Source organism: Durio zibethinus, chromosome 7 (assembly GCF_047325235.1).
Source record: "Durio zibethinus cultivar Kanyao isolate XHJ-2024 chromosome 7, ASM4732523v1, whole genome shotgun sequence".
NCBI lineage: Eukaryota > Viridiplantae > Streptophyta > Magnoliopsida > Malvales > Malvaceae > Durio > Durio zibethinus.
In genome coordinates this window covers 23,165,373-23,183,450 of record NC_143168.1, presented here as the reverse complement: position 1 = coordinate 23,183,450, position 18,078 = coordinate 23,165,373, and the positions used below count along the sequence as shown (strand labels likewise).

Below are 18,078 nucleotides of genomic sequence, written 5' to 3'. Positions count from 1 at the left end.
ATGATCATAGTTAGGTTGGACTTTCTTTTAGCCAAGGTTAAGCTTCATTTAGTAATCACATTAATCATTTCGGCAATAAGCCTATTATTGTTAGTTCAGCCTTTTTCCTATCTTTGCTCATCTCCTCAAACTTTTCCTCTTTTATTTTCCTTAACATGCCTTCCTTACCCCTTGTGGGCTCTCTTTAATGCCATCTATAATTGGATATGTTTCGCTTTTGTCTTTTTTGGTCCACAAACCTCTTCATTTGACTTTTTTTGATCAAAGGTTCAATCTCATTTTTGAGGTCAACACAGTCTTTAGTATTATGGCTTATATCCTTATGGAAGGCACATCGTTTGGTTAAATCTCTTCTCGTATTCTCTCCCAGTGGCTTTGGCCATCTGAGCACCAGATTCCTCTCGATTTGCATTAGAATCCTCTTTCAGGAGGTATTTAGTGCAGTATAATTTCTTTCTCTACTATGGCTATAAGCCCTATGTCATCCTCTTTTTGAGGGAGGCTCATAAAAACTTTTGCCTTTCTTACAACCAAGGAAAAGGATGAGCCTCTTTCACCTCGATCATCGAAGAGAGGGGATGAGCCTTTCCCAACTCGATTATTTTTTATTATAGCTTTAGCATTTATATATTTTTCAGCTACAAATAGCATGTCGACTAAAGTCTTAGGTGGCTTTAATGGTAAGGTCAGCTTTAGGTGATACTCTTCATCATTGAGTCCACTTGTTTAGGTGGCTATAGCGATCGTTTGTTCCAGGTCATTTACCTATAGAGCTTACGCATTAAAACGCGTGACATAGTTTTTCAGGGATTCATTATGGCCTTGGTGGATCGACTTTAAGCTTAATGTCATCTTTTTTGTTTTTCGGCTGCTTATAAATCAATATAGGAAGTAATGGCTGAGCTTTTTAAATGTTGTGATTGACCTTAGTTTTAAAACTACTAAACTAAGATCAAGCTACGACCTTAAAGGTAGTAGCAAGGCCTTTACACATCAAAGCTTTATTCGCATCCCGCATCATCATGTTAGTTCTATAAACTTTCAAATGATTGAAAAGATTAGAAGTACCATCGTAAGTTTCTAAGGTTGACATTGTGAACCTTTTTGAAGACATAATTATGTCGATTTCTTCGGTGAAGGATGGGATCTTAAAAAATTTGAGCTTGTCTTTGAAAGCCACCTCTTTCGCCTTTAGCTCTTTCTCCATAGCTTGCATTTGAGCTTCTAGGTTTTTGTTTGGCTAAGGCTCTAGGTTAATTTGTTTTGATTTTTGGGTAATGACATGTATTGAGCTATGACTAGGTAGTAGTGAGTAGAAGTGTCGTGCTCTTCTTTTTTGGAGGTTGATGAGGCTTTCACCTCCTCATAGCTTGGTTGCCTTTTCACAACTTCTTGGCCAGGAATAACTAGGTTTGGAACCTTCGATGGAAAGAAAAAGAAAAAATAAATGCCACACATGATTTGGGGCAAAGTAATGAGAATCCTTGGTGTGAGGAAAGAAAAAATAATGAAATGATGTGGGGACAAAATGCCAAGTTGTATCAAATGATCCTTTGGTCTTGAACCTTTTTAATACATGTTTTGAGCCTATTATATCTATTTTTTTTATGACTCCTCACCTTGACCTACATTACAACCTTGAAAAGTTTATTTGAATCAAGTGTGAATGCTCAACTTGAATGATCATATGTTAAATGAAGGCATGCTCATGATGAAACAATGGGATAATGCTACATTGCTCTAAAGTTTGATGAAAAATGAGAAAAATGAAAAGAAGATGATGAAAAATGAAAAAATGAAAAAAATGGAGAAAAAAATAGAAAAAAAGAAAAAATGAGAAAATGAAAAAAAAAGATTCAAATTGAAAACTTGAAAAGGTGATTTGGGTAGAAAAAGATCTAGGTCAAATGATTCACATGGATGAAAGATCAAAGGCATCTGAAGATCCCTCAAAAACTAGGGCAAAGTTCACAAAGCTCAAAATGACTTCAACAGTAAATGTAATGAGTTTTTGAAAAAGAATCTTAGATTAATGTTGAGAATTGTTTGAATCTTCATCGTTTGGACATACCATTCATCCCAATGACATGTATCCAATTTATTTCCTTTTTCATTTGTTTTGTACCAAAATAGATCTTCATTGATTATCTTTACCATAATTCACCTTGTGTTATCTTATTGTTACATCCCTAGAATAAATAAAAAAAATGTATGAGTACATTATAATTGTCAAAAATTGAAATGATGATGAATGAATGACAATGTGCATAAAAAAATCTTGCATTCCTTTAAAGAGAAATCTAAGATGATAGTGGTAACAAAATGAAAAAATGGTAGAAACATAAAAGAAATGATTTGGAAGGATATATGATGTGACCAAATGGAGAATATGATGATGGATTGGACAATAAAATGAAGATGGGGTAAATCTTGAAAAGTGGTATAACCAAGTGATGAGTACAAGGATGAATTTGTCGATATGACTTGCAAGTTATGATTGAATGATGAAGATAATCAATGGATAAAGTTTATTTTGGAATGGTTAATGCTGAGACACCTATGAGTAATGACTCAGTGATGGTGGATGAAACTTGTTCTGAAATTTGTTAGTGTTGAGAAGTCCATGAATGGTGGTCAAGTGATGATCGATTGATGAAACTTGTTCCAAAGTATTGAGAAACTTATTAAGGAAGACATGCGAAATGATAGAGTTTTGAGAGCCATATTACCATAATTATTTAGAATTTTGTGACATAGACGTTTGCATTACATGCATCATGGTGGCATCATTGCTTGAATAGTACATGCACATAATTTGATGAACTAAACTTTGTTTGGACATGCATGGCACTATGAGAATATAGGTTGCCGTATTTGCATCATTAAGAAGGCATTTGCATCTTTGGTCATAACATTCATTCATGCAAATTTTTGAGTCACTTGAAAAAGAAATTATAAATATTTTAATGAAAATTTTTGAGAACTCAAATGAGAATCTTTAAGTTTCAAAATGAGAATCTTTGAGGAGTGAAACCCTAAAGTTCGTCGAATGTGAATCTTCGAACTAGAATAAAAAGTTTTAAACTTTTGGATGTGAATCGCTAAAATACAAAGCTTCAACTTTTTGGATATGAATCTCTAAATTTTTAAATGAGAACCTTTGAACTTAGATGTGAAACTCTAAGTTTTATTGCTGAGCCTTTGAACTCAAATGAGAAGTTTTAAATTTTTGGATGTGAATCCCAAGCTTACCAAATGCGAACCTTTAAAAAGCCTTAAACTTTTGGATGTGAGCCTTCAAATTTCAAATGAGGATTTTTTATGCGAGTCTTGCAAGTTGCAAATGCAAATCTTGAGATCTTGTAAATTTGAATGAAACTGAAATTTTGAGAATCAAATTTCAGTAAATTCTTACGAAGTTGGATGTCGAGCCTTAAGTGAAATGAGCATTTTCGAAAAAAAAATCATTTGGATTTCGGACAAAATTATGTCTTGTCTTTACCCTATTACTGATTACCAGCAATGTGCAAAGAAGGGCAGCTGTGGATATCAATTTGTCCAGAAATATAAAATATGAAATATAAATACAAAATACGAAATACAATAAAAAAAATACCAAAAAAATGGAACAAAAAATAGAAAAAAATCGATGATGGCAGTAGTGCCTTCCCCGGCACCACTACCACCATGCCGTACCCCCACCCCTCTGATCACCTAACCCTATCACTGTCGGATGTTACTAAAAAAATAAAAGAGACATGGGGCTCGTGCTTACACCCCATACCAAGCCCCATGCCCTTCTCTTAAGCACACACACGATCAGAGCTTTATAAATAGAGCTCCTAGCCAAACCAAAAGGGAGGACAGACAAAGAAGGAGGAAGATTCTGCCAAAACAAAAACAATCAAAAAAATCAAACAGTCATCCCCGTAAGGAGAAACCTAGTGCCGAGCTTCCTGCACGAAAAAGAAAAAAAAAGGGTCAGTTTAAAAAAAAGATCAGAATACAAAAAAAAATAATCTCACGAAACTTTGAAAGCAGATATAGGGAAGTAGGGGACCTTTTTTGGTTGAAAATAGGTTGGATCTGCGTTCAAGGGGTCGAGAGTAGTTTATGAGAGTTTTTTAAAATTTTTCAGCACCGTCGACGGTGGTCGAAGTTCGTCGCCGGCAAGGACTGCGATGGTCGTGGCGACAGACGGCCATCGACCCAAGTAGGCTGAAAAAAAAGAGAGAAAAAAAATCAGGTGTTTTTTTTTTTTTGGAGAAGAAAGCAAAAATGACTAAAAAAAAATTGAACCATTATATATAAACGGTGAAAACTAAAACGATGTTGTTTCAATAAACGCTCAAAACGACGTTGTTTTAAGCACCCAGGATCTGTGCGTCAACCCGTGACCTGACCCGGGGTCCGTGCACCCGACCTGCGACTAGCTTTCTTCATCAGCCTCTGACCGATCTGACTAGATCGGAGCCGAACCATTGAACCCAAACCGAATTGGTACTGAACCACTGAGCCACCCAGATCGTGCCCAGCCCCAAGCCAAACGGTCGGACCGAATTGTTGAATCGAACCGCGCGTTGACCAGATCGTTGATCGGTCCGGTTCAAGTAAAAATTTTTTTTTTTTGAATTTTTCTTATTTTTTATATATTATTTTATTAATATTTATGCATATTAAAATATTTATATTTGTTAGATTAAATGATGAAATATGTGGTTAAATTTTTTTTTATAATTTTGTTAATTTAAAAAAAAAACTTTAAAAAATAAAATAATAAAAAATAAATTTAATAATAATAATAAAATAATAAAAAATGAGAGAAAAGGAAATTTTTATCCGACGATGAGATTCAAAGGTATTTCGAGTAGTGATGCCTAAGAAATCTCTAGGTGAGAAGATTTTTTTAAAAAATATTACCAGTATATTGGAGTATTTATAAAAAAATTTTCAATAAAAATAAAAATTGTTCTTTTTTGCTTATAAAATAATAATAAATAAAAATTGATTAATATATTAAAAATATAAATAATAAAAATGAGAAGAAAAAAATTTTATCCTATGATAAAATTTTAAAAGTATTTCGAGTAGAGATGTTTTAAGAAATCTTTAGGTGAGAAAATTTTTTGTAAAATATTACCAGTGTATTAAAATATTTATAGAAAATCTTCAATATAATTAAATTCTTTTTTCTTCAAAATTTCAATTTTAAATAAGAATATTAATAAAATAATTAATAAAATTTCTAACAAAGAAAAATAAAATGTGTGCATCAACATGGTAATATTTTGCATTGCATGCATGATATTTTTTACGAAAAGTAAATTTAAGCCTCCGAGGATGAGATTCTAAGGTATTCCGAGAAACGATGCCTAAGAAATCTCTAGGTGAGAAAAGGTTCTTCTAATGTTACCTACATATTGAAATATTTTAAGAATTATTTCAATAAAAAAATTTTAATTTATTTTTCTCGAGAATAAATTTTTTTCTAATAAATTACAAATCAAGAAAATTATTTTTCGAACACCGAAAATTGGACTATTTTTATCAAAATCAAAGGATAACACGTTGTTAATTGGTATCGTTTTTTAACAGACACTGTGGTGGTACTAATCCTTCCCCACACGTAACCGACTCCCCAACTAAGACTGTTTCGTAGACTGTAAAATTATCTTTTTAATAAATTTTAATTAATTTTAAAACTTTATTAAAATGATATATTTTAGTAGGTGGCCAATCGTACTTAACCAAAAAAGATTGGTGACGACTCTTTTATTTTTTATTTTATTTTCAAATTCGTCAAGCGGACATAAACCGTTACGACATGAACCATTTTTTTCAATATTTTGACTAACGATATTAATTAGTAGTGTAAAGTGTTTAACCAAAGCAAAGTTGGAATACTTAATAGTAAATTTTTTAAATGCTACTTCATAAAAAGTGATATAATTCAAGATCAAATTGCATTCTAACTCTTATTATTATTTTTAAAGCTCAATTGGTGCTTTTACTATCTATCTTTTATTTTTAATTTTTTTAATTTTTAATTTTTTTGTTATATTATTTATTCTTTTGAAGCGCAACATTTTGGTAATAATCAGTGACCAATTAGGGGTAATTTTTTTTTTGTTATCTCTGTTTACTGTATTTTTTCGTAAAATTTATTTAATTAAAAAACCTCCAAAAAAACAAAAGATAAAAAAATAAATGCCAATGACACATGACGTCATTCTTTAATTGGCCTCCTTTTTTCATAAAATTTTTTCAATTAAAAAAAATATAAAAACAAAAAAGGTCGATAAAAGTAAAAACGAGAAAATACAAAAAATGAGAAAAATAAAAAAAGAGCCCACTGATGGTGCTACATTAACATCTTATATTGAAATTAAAATATTAATTTTTTAAATTAAGGTAAAAAATAGCTTTATTAACACAATAAATATATATATATAAATAAATAAATAAATATATATCTTGAAATACATTAAGACAAAATATATTAAATACGCTTCTGACCTAATTTTTTGTTATATTCAATTCATTTCAGGTCAATTTCAATATAAAAATTATCTCTTATTATATTAAAATCGATCAAAATTTGTTGAATACGAATTATTTTGTAATCTTTATCAATTGATATATTTTAATTTATTATAAAATTCATTCAATTAAAAATATATACAATAAAAAAAATCAAATGAGGTGCGAAGTCACGCTTTGTTGTACCTTCTGTCAATTGGTTGTTTCTTGAAGGTTATTGCTTGTAGTTCGTGTTGTAATTGGAAGAATGCTTTTTCAGGTTGAGACTGTGATAGGACACGAGGAAGAGTTTGGAATTACTGTGGAAGAGGACAATGTCCAAAACATCGCAACTGTTCAAGACGAAGCAGATCTTATTGAGAAACTTTGCAGCAAGAAAGGTGCCTAGAAACAAGGACCGAAGTTGGAGGCTCATTTGCCATTACCCATATAGATGTCACTTACCAGCCTGTTATATCTATTGTATTTGCCAATCTTGTTGTGAACGCTTTATTTGTTCAATCTAGAAAAACTCGAAGTTGTTGGGCTTTCTAGTTATTGAGGATTTATTTTTTTATGTTGTAAGTCAAGTAAATACTATTTGATTTGTTTGTGTCGCTCTTTTTACATTGGTACTTGCCTACTTGGTAGTGTATGATTTTTTGTTTTAATAAGCTGCCCATACATTTTTAGGAAATGGGTAATGTAGGTTTTAGTCTTGGAAGTTGGGGTTTAAAAATGTAATAGATTGAATTCGAATGAATATTACATTAAGTTTGAGTTTGATTTTAAATTTGATATTCGATATTTAATTCAAATTCAATCAAATTTATTATTTTATTTCAAATTCAATTTAAGATAAAAATTAAATTATTTGAGTTCATTCAATTAGACTCGATTAACATGTAAAAATAAAGTTTTATTTTTATATTTGATAAAAAATCGATTATTTATACACAAGTTCAAATTTAAAATATTTTATTAATTAAAATAATAAAAATACATTAAAATATAAAAATTCGATTAAAATTATGAACTATTTAAATTGGGTATAAAAATATTCGAACTCATCTTAATTGATAAGTTGACTACTCAAGCTCGAGCTCGATTTGATAATAACAAAATTGAGTTCAAATTTTATTTGAATCAAATCTAAATAATTTACGAATATTAATATATTATTTACATTCCTAATAATTTTATAAAAAGGTAACTCCTAAACAAAAACCTCAACATTCAGGTCAAGGTCTTGAATGACTTGGGTCGAATCTCATTGGGATGAGATAGTCTGAAATCTTACATTAGACGACGTGGGTCGAAATCTCATTTGGTTGAATAAGAAATGGCACTTCATGTTGAATGCCTGATGTTCCCCTTTCAAGCAAGAAAATTTCTTTTGTCCCTAAAGAGTCACCCAACAGTTAGGAGATGATAGTTTCATTCCAAAGGATCAAATCGCAAAGAGATAGAACACAAACAAATAGCTAAAGCGCAAGTACTAAGCAAACAGATAAACAGGTCTGGTTCAAGTCACATGATCATCAAAGAAAGTAAAAGCTTTGAACGGACGGCGCCCTGCAGGGTTTGGCTGAATTTTCCCACACCATAAGAGCTGCTTGCAGAGGTTTGATTTGAAGCCAAATGAGTTGATCCTAAAATACAACTGAAAGTAAGTTCCTAGGTAGGCAGGCATGCACCTAAGGATCTAAGTTTGATAGTAACTAAAACGAGGAACACAAGACAATATTTTAATTCCATACTTCTTATAGAAGGCCCACAGGCTATGACTATTTCCATCACTAAGCTATCGTTAATTAGAACCTTTTAAAATGGATGATTATAATTTTATTTGCCTTTATGCGTCCAAAAACAAAAGATAATTAGCAAAAAATCTCAATCAAACAGATCCTACAGGAGTAATAGTACGTCAAAAAGTGTAGCAAAAATTGAAGGATTCTCAAGAAATGTGGCTGATAACAAGCTTAACAAATGGAATGAAATCGTCTCACCTGCTTGCTCTTTCATTTTTTACCAAAGCACCGCACCTATTTACCTATGATCACTTCAAAATCAAATGCAAATGTTAGATATTTGAGGAAGATATATGAATTGAGTAGCACATATCATTTAGAGCACTTTTCTTATAATTCTGTATTCTGGAAAATTTAGTATGAAAAAAAATTCTCATAAAGGAAGAAAAAGGAGAGAGAGAGATTGGTAAAGACCTTGAGCGTGGCTTGACGATCTTCTAACGTTCAATATAAACCTCTTGAACGTGTGCAATCTTGGACCAATCAGCACCAACCCCAGCTTGACAATTTTGGCTCAGCGCAGGACATTTTTGAATCTTTACTTGCCTAAGTGCGGTGAGGCGATTCAGTCCTTCGGGAAGAGAGGATAATGCTGGACAATGTACAAGCTCCAACCTCTGAAGTGATGTGAGATTTTGCATCCATTCTGGTAGTACCTTGAAGGTGGGACAATTCCTTACTATCATGGATTTAAAAGTGGTAGCTGATCCTTGAAGAAGCAACCGTGGCAGATCTTCCAACGCTTCTGATCCCGATATTGTTAAAGTTTTAAGCCGCAAGTAAAGGTCTCGGTCTTCTTCTCCTTCTTGTTCCATACACAAATTGATTTTCTGGCAGCCATCAATATTGATTTCCTCTAATTTGGTTAGAAATTTCAGACTTCTTGGCAGTGAAATCAATCTAGAACAGTCTTGGATACCCAATCTTCTAAGTGATGTGAGGTGTTGCATCCCATCAAATATAGATTCTATCATACCACATCCGTACAAGTGCATTAACTAAAGTGAACTCCAAAATCTTGGTTTAATATCCCTTAAAAGCATGGAATCTGTGGTTATCTCTAGAAATCTGAGACTGATCAAGCTTTGCAAACATTCAGGTACTTCAATCAGTGGAACGCCAGCCAACTGTAAAGTCGGCAAGCTCTGAAGTTTACAGATAGAAGTAGGAAGTTTCCTCATTCTTCGACAAAAGCTCAAGTTCAGATATCTTAAATGCTTCAAGGTGCCAACGGAATTGGGCAATACTTCCAAAAATGAATAGGAGAGATCAAGTAGCCGCAGGAACTTGAAATTCAAGATGGAAGCATTTACAAAATGTTCCTCAATTATCCTATTTCTTCCTGAAGAAGGTAGGATCACTAATGTCCGCACACCTTTTAAATTCTTCAAAAATGATTGTGGAGCTCTCAATGGATTATCATCCGACAATGACAGATGTCGAATATGATCAGCAGCATTTATTGTATGGGGATAAATTGTTAAACAGTCATCTTGAGACACATTTGACAAGAGATCATGCATTAGGTCATGGATTTTAAATGTGTAATATGTATATTCATCCTCGACATCTTGGACAAAACCCCTCGACCATAATTCTTTGAAATATCGTAACCCAACATCTTTCCACTCTTCGTTTTGCTTAGGGCTTTCAAAAAGTCCAATGGCCATCTAGAATTGGACCATATAATCAGTATCATAAATAGTATTCTTTGGAAACAATGACAAATAAATTAGACATCTTTGCAAATGAGATGGCAAATGATTATAACTCAATTTCAGCATAGGTAGGATGTCATTTTCATTTTGATCAAGGTTCCATATGTCGTTATCTTTTATAAATTCCCATTCATGTAGCTCAGTTTTCATGTAGAGTAAGCTCCCTAAAGTTCTCACTGCCAATGGAACCCCTTTGCATTTTTTCACAATTTCATCACCAATTCTCATAAGGTTTGGATATACCTTCTCATCCCCTTCCCTAAATGCCTATTTTACAAACAAAGACAAACAATCTTTGTGACTAAGACCTTTCAAGTTGTACGGAGCAATAGTACCCACAATCGAAGCAACTTTTGAACTCCATGTGGTCACAATGATTTTACTTTGTTGAAAGTTACCCATTGTCATCAGTAAATCCCTCAGTTCCATCCATTTTACATTATCTTCGTTCCATACATCATCTAAAACGAGTAAAATTTTTTTACCATTTAAAAGCATTCGCAACTGAGTTTGCAATGCATTAACTGGTAAGCCATCACATCTTCCCTTCGTGATGGAGTAAGTAATATCACAGAGCAACCTAGCAAGATCAAACTCATCCCACACGCATACCCATATTTTCAAGGGAAAGACCCTAGTGATCCTTTCATCGTTGCACACAAGTTGAGCAAGCATGGTCTTCCCTAAACCCCGATTCCAACTATAGGGATGACGGGAATTTTTTCAGCATCAGTTGGCTTGACTAAAAGATCTATGATGTTTTCTTTGTCTTGATTTCGGCCGATCACATAAGAAGATATCACAAAGGAGTGGGTATCCCTAAGAATAACACGCCGGTTCTGAACTTTCTCTTCAAGTCCAAGATTAAATTTTTTGAAATCACTAGCAATCGTATCTAGCTTTTCGTTGATCTTTTTGATTTTTTGACTCATCCTCAAAGAGAATGCAAATGGAATAGAAAGGGCAGACGATTGATCAACTCCTTTCGCAGCGCTTCACCCCTGACTTCATCAAGCACATCCTCAGCATCATATAAGACGTCTCTAAGCTTCCCCAAACTAAGGCGCAACGTCTCATTCTGGTGCTGCCGTTTTTCGGCATCTAACAGCACAGCTTTGATGTAGGTCACGGTTTCCTGAAGTCTTCTCAAATCACTACTGAGATTCCATAGCGATAGAGTTTCTTTGGCAACCAGGGAGATTATCTTCTCCAAAAGCTGTTCTGCAACGATGGCCAGAAATGATTCCGCCATAATTGAAGTCTGGAGAGGCAATCAAAGGTAAAGGAAAATTGAGTATAGTATTTATGAAGAAGTTTGTTGCAGGGAAATTAAACAAATGAGATTAGAGTAAATATTTTATTATAGCAGCCATGACTTCGGAATTTTTGGTTGGGTGGTTTCTAATCAGTTATATCACCACCAAAAGAAAACAAAAGAAAAAGCTTTAGTCTTGAGAGTTGCGACAAAGAGAAAACAAAAGAAAACGCTTAAGTCTTGGGAGTTGCGACGAATGAACTATAAATTATAATAAAATATTTAATATAATATCTAATTCATGAATATATTATCTAACGAGGTACTCTATTTATTTAGTTCTGTAGATTTGATAGTTTACACGAGAAAGTTTAGTTTTTGAATTATATCGCTTTTAACTACTTTGTACAAATAAAAAAAATCACGGTTAAGTAACTAAATTTTGATTTGTTAAGTATTTTGCAATAGACATTAATTTTATAAACAGTAAGGTAATTTGGTTAAAAAATAATTAATAATATTATGATACGTGATAAAAATATATAACATCAATTTTTATTTTTTTATAATTTTTGAACTTAAAAAAAAAGAAAGAAAACATGAAAAGTTAAAAAACGAAAAAGAAAGAAGAGGATCAGGATTGTGGAGAAAGATAGAGGGAAGGGGAGGGATGGTCCTTTCTGAAAAAAATTATGAACATTTTTAAAATTTATGATTTTTTTAATTTTTAGAAAAGTTTTTATTTATTTTTTAAAAAAATTAAAAATTATTTTTTAAAATAACATATAGATCATTTTTTTTTATCAATATTTGTGATGTCAATATTTTGATTAACGATGTTACTCAGTAGTGTAAAGTGTTTAACGAAAACAAAATTGAAATATTTAATAAAAAAATTTTAAATGTTAAATCGTGAAAAGTGATATAATTAGAATCAAATTGCTTTTTAACTCTTATTATTAATTTTAAAAGCTCGATTGGTGCTTTTTGTCTTTTAATTTTAATTTTTATAATTTATATTTTTATTTAAATTATTTGTTATATTAATTATTTTTGTGAAACACAACATTTTGGCAATTTTCGGTGACTAATTATAAGATTTCATTACAAAAATATCCGCACGTTATTACGGGTATTTTTTTTTTGTAAAATTTATTTATTTAAAAAATCTAAAAAAGAAACTATAGGTAAAAAAAAGTAAAGAAGAATGAAACGTGAATTTCTTAATTGATCTCTTTTTTTTTTTTTATATAAAATTTATTTAATTAAAAAATAAATACAAAAATTAAAAATTAAAGAAAATGAAAAAAAAAAACTCCCTGATAATGCTACATTAACCACTTAATTTCACATCAAAATATTATAAAAATCTGTTATAATATATAAATTTAAATTTAAATTCATACATATAAAATATATTTTATGAGATAAAATCATGAAATTTTGAATCAAAATAAATAATATTTTATATGTTAGGTATAGATATATTGCTGCCTTTCATCGTCCAGGAGCACTGCTTTGATGTTGGTCAAGGTCTCTCGAAGCTTTTCCAGACCAAATGGCTTTCGACAAACCATGCCAAGCGAACTTCCTCAATAGCAAGGGAAGTTATCTTCTCCAAAACTCTTTCTGCAATCTCTAATAACAATAATTCATCCATATCTGAACTCTGAAATCAAAGGAAAGACGAAGGCTATTAAGTTAAAAGACAAGTCAACGCTCTCTTTTTCTCTGAGCAGTTCATTGACTTTTCCCTTGAGCCAGCCAATTAATCTTCATATATAGCTTTCCAAGATGTATATATTTTCGAATAATTCATTCATTTGGCGAAAACTATACACATACGTCTAGACGTTGATGGTCCATCCACTCCCCAACAAGTTAATAAGATTTCTCTCTATCAAATATCTTAATATTGTGGAACTAATCAATTTAAAAGATAATTTCGACGAAGTCTTCCTCCTTCACGTTAAATTACTAACAAGATTTTGATTACCATTCTACTTCTCTATGTTAACGTTAACGTTGATTTCAATGAACAGTAATATTGATTTTAATAAAATTAGAAATATTTTTACCTCTTCAATACAATTAAAAAATAAAAAATAAAAAATAAATTATAAAAATATTTTTACCTCTTCAATACAATTAAAAAGGTAAAAAAAAAAAAAAACAATTGAGCGCTTCATCCATTGAATCCAAAGAATTCAACGAGTAAAAGTTGATTTCCGTGATGGACACCCAATTGCATGTACAGTGCATTTGCACAATATTTCATGCAAAATGTATCTATGCTAAGGGTGCTTTTGAATCCTAATCATGCTTTAACTTACCGTTACTTTTGATGGGCCTCCTCAATTGACAATAATGGATGAGGCGGAGATAATTGTTTAACCAATGAGTTAAAACATAACAAACAACTGAAGTAGAGAATATAAAAAGACACAAGTCTTTTACTTAATATCAAGAAGTTTTAAAAACTTACACTTAAAAGGATGGCAAAATAATCTTATCATATAAATTTTGGTTCATCTAAAAAATATATCATTTCCGTAAGGTAAGTTTTTTTTTTTTTTTAAATAAAAAATAAGATAGAAAGCAAATTAAAATTTAATTTTTTTAAATTAGATTTAAATTAATAATCGAGTTAAGTTATTCTAACTGATCTTATTTAAGTATATATAAAATATTTTTTTATTATTTATTTATATATATTATATTAATAAAATTATTATTTAATATTTTAATTTAATAAAAATATTATATTTATTTATAATTAAAATATAATTTATATTTAAAAATAATATTTTATAAATATTATATTAAATTAAAATTATTAAAATAATTCTAAATTAAAACGAATCAATTACATTCTATAAATATATAAACCAAATCAAATAAAAAACTAATATTTTAATATTGAATCAATCAAATATAAAACTTAAAAGATCAAATCAAAATCAAATTGAATAAATATCTATACCTACCTGAGTCGTCGACAACCTAATTATATTAATTAGATAGGAACACTAATGGTTTAATTCCAAGGATAGTCACATCAAGTAATGTAGGTACATTATCTAATGAAAGGTGCGATAACACAATGATGTTATTGGTGGACCACAGCGTGCTAATAAATATCAGTATTTGGATTGATGCAACAAATAACAATACACAGATGTTAATATTCTGCAAAATTCTTGATCGAAAAAAGTTGAGTTTTGGATAATCATATTTCTAAGTTCTATTTTTGAAATTTAGGTTGCGGAAGTCAAAAAATTTTTGAATATCCGATTTTGTTTTAGACAGGTAAATAAGTTTAAGATTTCAACCTAATGCTTTTAATATAATTTATTTTACTTTCGCAAATTTTATTTTATGTCGTACATATATATTTCTTATATTACTCGATTGCCAACATAGAAGGAAACAGCTATAAAACAGAACCAAACAACCTTTTCTTTTATGGTTTGCATGCGTGAATTTTGGGATTGATTTGGGTTTTAGTGAATTTTTATTGCTTTACTCTTTTGTTTTTCCGCCGTTGACACTCTTTCAGACTCAAATCATTTTTTTTTCTGCGAGCAAGATTTTTTTTTTGGCAAAAAATCAATATTGACATGAAGTTGAGCAAATAATGAATCTCCACCCGTAGTGTCACCCAATTATGCATCTCTAGTTGAGTTTCATTTAACCATAGATAACGGTGTTAAGATTATCACAGTTCTAATATTATTTATTGAGAAATTAACATATATGAATAACATTCACAAATAAAATAACAAGTTCTAAATAAGAATCAAAACTCAAATATATTTGTTTTGATTTAACTTAAAATGATCTATTTCAAACTCAATATACTAATTAATAAATTTTTATAGCTTTGAGACTTCACAAATATATTTATTTCAGTTTAACTTAAAATGTTATACTCTAAACCTAATTAATTAATTAATTAATTTTTATAATTGTGAGACTTTTGAAATGAAAAGAGTTATAAAAAATTTCTTAGTCAAAATTTAATCCAAAACACAATTATACTTTTTTAATAGCTTACTTATTTAATTATTTTTTTTGTGTCTAACTATCAGAAATGATTAAACTAAAACCAAAATATCTTATTTATAAGGGTAAAACTCCTAATAACTTTACTAAATTCTCGATGTAGGATACAAAATAAATTTTCAACTCTTATAAGTTTACTCAAATTTTTATGTGGAATTAAGATATTCAAGGCAAACCCTAACAAATCTTTTTTTAACTTGAATCTCTAAATACTTCAACAATATCAGCAAAGCTAATATATTTGCTCTTTTTCTTTTCTTTCATTGTAAGAATCTAGCAACTTAGTTCTCATCAAGCATGTACAAATAATTTTTGACCTATTCCTTTATAGAATCACATTACTATTCTTATACACTTTGCACAAATCATTTAGTCCATAGTATGTATATCAATAAGAAGTTAACTCACCTAAAGTAATCAAATTGTAGCTATAACTTGGTATATCTCTTACATGATGGAGAGTCCTGACAACACCATTGTTAGATCTAAGGTAAACACTTATAATGCCTTAAATTTGCATATTTTCATTATTGATGACTACAATAACCCCATACTTTTCATTCTTTTTCAACTTCACAAAGTAACTTTTATCATTGCAAATATGGACTGTAGTGGCTAAATCTAAAACTTAACTTTGATCACATTTCAAAGTCTGAATCTTATCCACACAAGTTGTCAAAACGATATCATCATCATCGAACATAATAATAGTAATATCACTCTTTCTTTAATCGGACACAACAATAATCATTCGCTCTTTTGAAAACAACCATATCCATTTTCAACTTCTTGTAACATATTTGAATGTCTCTTTTCACCATAACAATAACATTCTAATCACTGTAATTTTTTTCTCTTGATTTGGATTTTTTTTTTAATTCATCGACCCACTTTCAAGTCATTACTTGATTAAAACCCTCTACAACTAATATATTTTCTCCAAGTGATGAGTACTGTGTTCCCATAAACCTTTCGATCTCATCATACAATTTCAAAGTAGACTTATCCACCAATAAAGTTTGAACTAAAGGTCTACAGGACTTAGGCAAAGATCACAACAAAATTAAAACCTTTCTTCATCTTCTAACTCATCAACAGAAATAACCAATAATTAAGAAACTAACCTATTAAACTTATTCAGGTGATTATGAAGACTCATACCTTCTTCTAACTTTAGAGAATACAGATTCATTTTCAAATATAATATATTAGTCAACGATTTTGATGCATAAATACCATCAAGCTGATCTCATAAACTCTTTAGAGTACTTTCTGTCAACACATTGTACTTTACTTCTAAAGTTAGTGTTAATCTAATAGTACTAACAGCACTAACAGCTTTATTTTGAATTCTATTTCAATTATTGTCAAACATTTACTCAAGCTTGCTACTATTTAATGCATGATCCAACCTTTGTTATAGTAACAGATCTTGAATCATACTTTATCATAACATAAAATTACTCTTTTCATCAAATAAAAGAATCTCAAACTTGGGTATAAGCAAACTAGACATACCTTCTTTATACATTTTGAAATACTTGCTTCATGATCTCTTAGACCCGTCTTTCTTATTTTTTAGGTCTACCTCTCTTATTTTCATGTTTTAAACCTTACTACAATAGCTTTAATATCACTTATGGAGAAATCAACATGCGCGCGTAATATATACACAAAATAGTAAGCTTAAAACAAAAATAAAAATACATAAATATATTTGTTCTTGCATTTCTTATTTTCAAGTCTCAAACTTCAAACCTTAAACCTTGCTACAATAGCTTTGATATCACTTCAAACCTCGCTACAATAGCTCTGAGATAACTTGTTAAGAAATCAACATGCACGTGCAACATCCACACACAAAATAGCAAACTCAAAACAAGAATAAAAACACATAAATATATTTACTTCGGCTCAACCCAAAATGACCTACTTCAAATCCAATCCACTAACTAATAAATCTTTACAATTTTGAAACTTTTGAAAGGAAAAAAGTCACCAAAATCTCCTTATTTAAAACTTAATTCAAAACTCAATTACACTTTTTTAATAGCTTACTCACTTAGCTATTTTCTTAGTATCTATCTATCTGAGATTACCAAATTAAAACTAAAATATCTTATTTATAAAGATAAAACTTATTATAATTTTACTAAACTCCTGATGTAAGATACAAGATAAACTCTCAACTTTTATAACTTTATTCAATTTTTGATGTGAAATTAAGAGATTCAAGATAAACACAAACAAAATACATAGATGATATATTCTTATCCTCAACTTGCTTTGCTAGTTGGAACATATAAAATTGTAAACATTTTAAGTATTAATTTTTCTATAAAATAGTACATTTCTTAGGGTTACATTTTTTTTTTTTGGCCAAATTGGAGTTACATGTTTTAGCTATTACAACTATGGCACATGCACGAGCTTGAAAAGTGAGATTTTGGATTGTGATCCCAAATTTGAGTTAATTATGTATACTTGAAAGGATAAAATTTACATGAAATTTTATAGGTGGAGTTTGTGAAAGTTTTTATTATAAATAAATAAATAAAAACTTTAGTAAAAAACTCGAACTAATAGATTGATAGAGTTTTATATAAAGATTAATAATATGTAAAAAAATTATTAAAAAAATTATTTATAATTTAAATTTGATTGATATTTATTTAACGGTAAAAATTTTGTTAATATTTTTATTAAAAAT

The 18,078-nt window shown here is 30.0% G+C and overlaps 1 pseudogene; it reads right to left on the bottom strand.

Moving 5' to 3' along the window:
• Positions 1-8,767: 8,767 nt before the first annotated feature.
• On the bottom strand, positions 8,768-11,430 carry LOC149518170 (putative disease resistance protein RGA1; annotated as a pseudogene).
• Between the last annotated feature and the right edge of the window lie 6,648 nt (positions 11,431-18,078).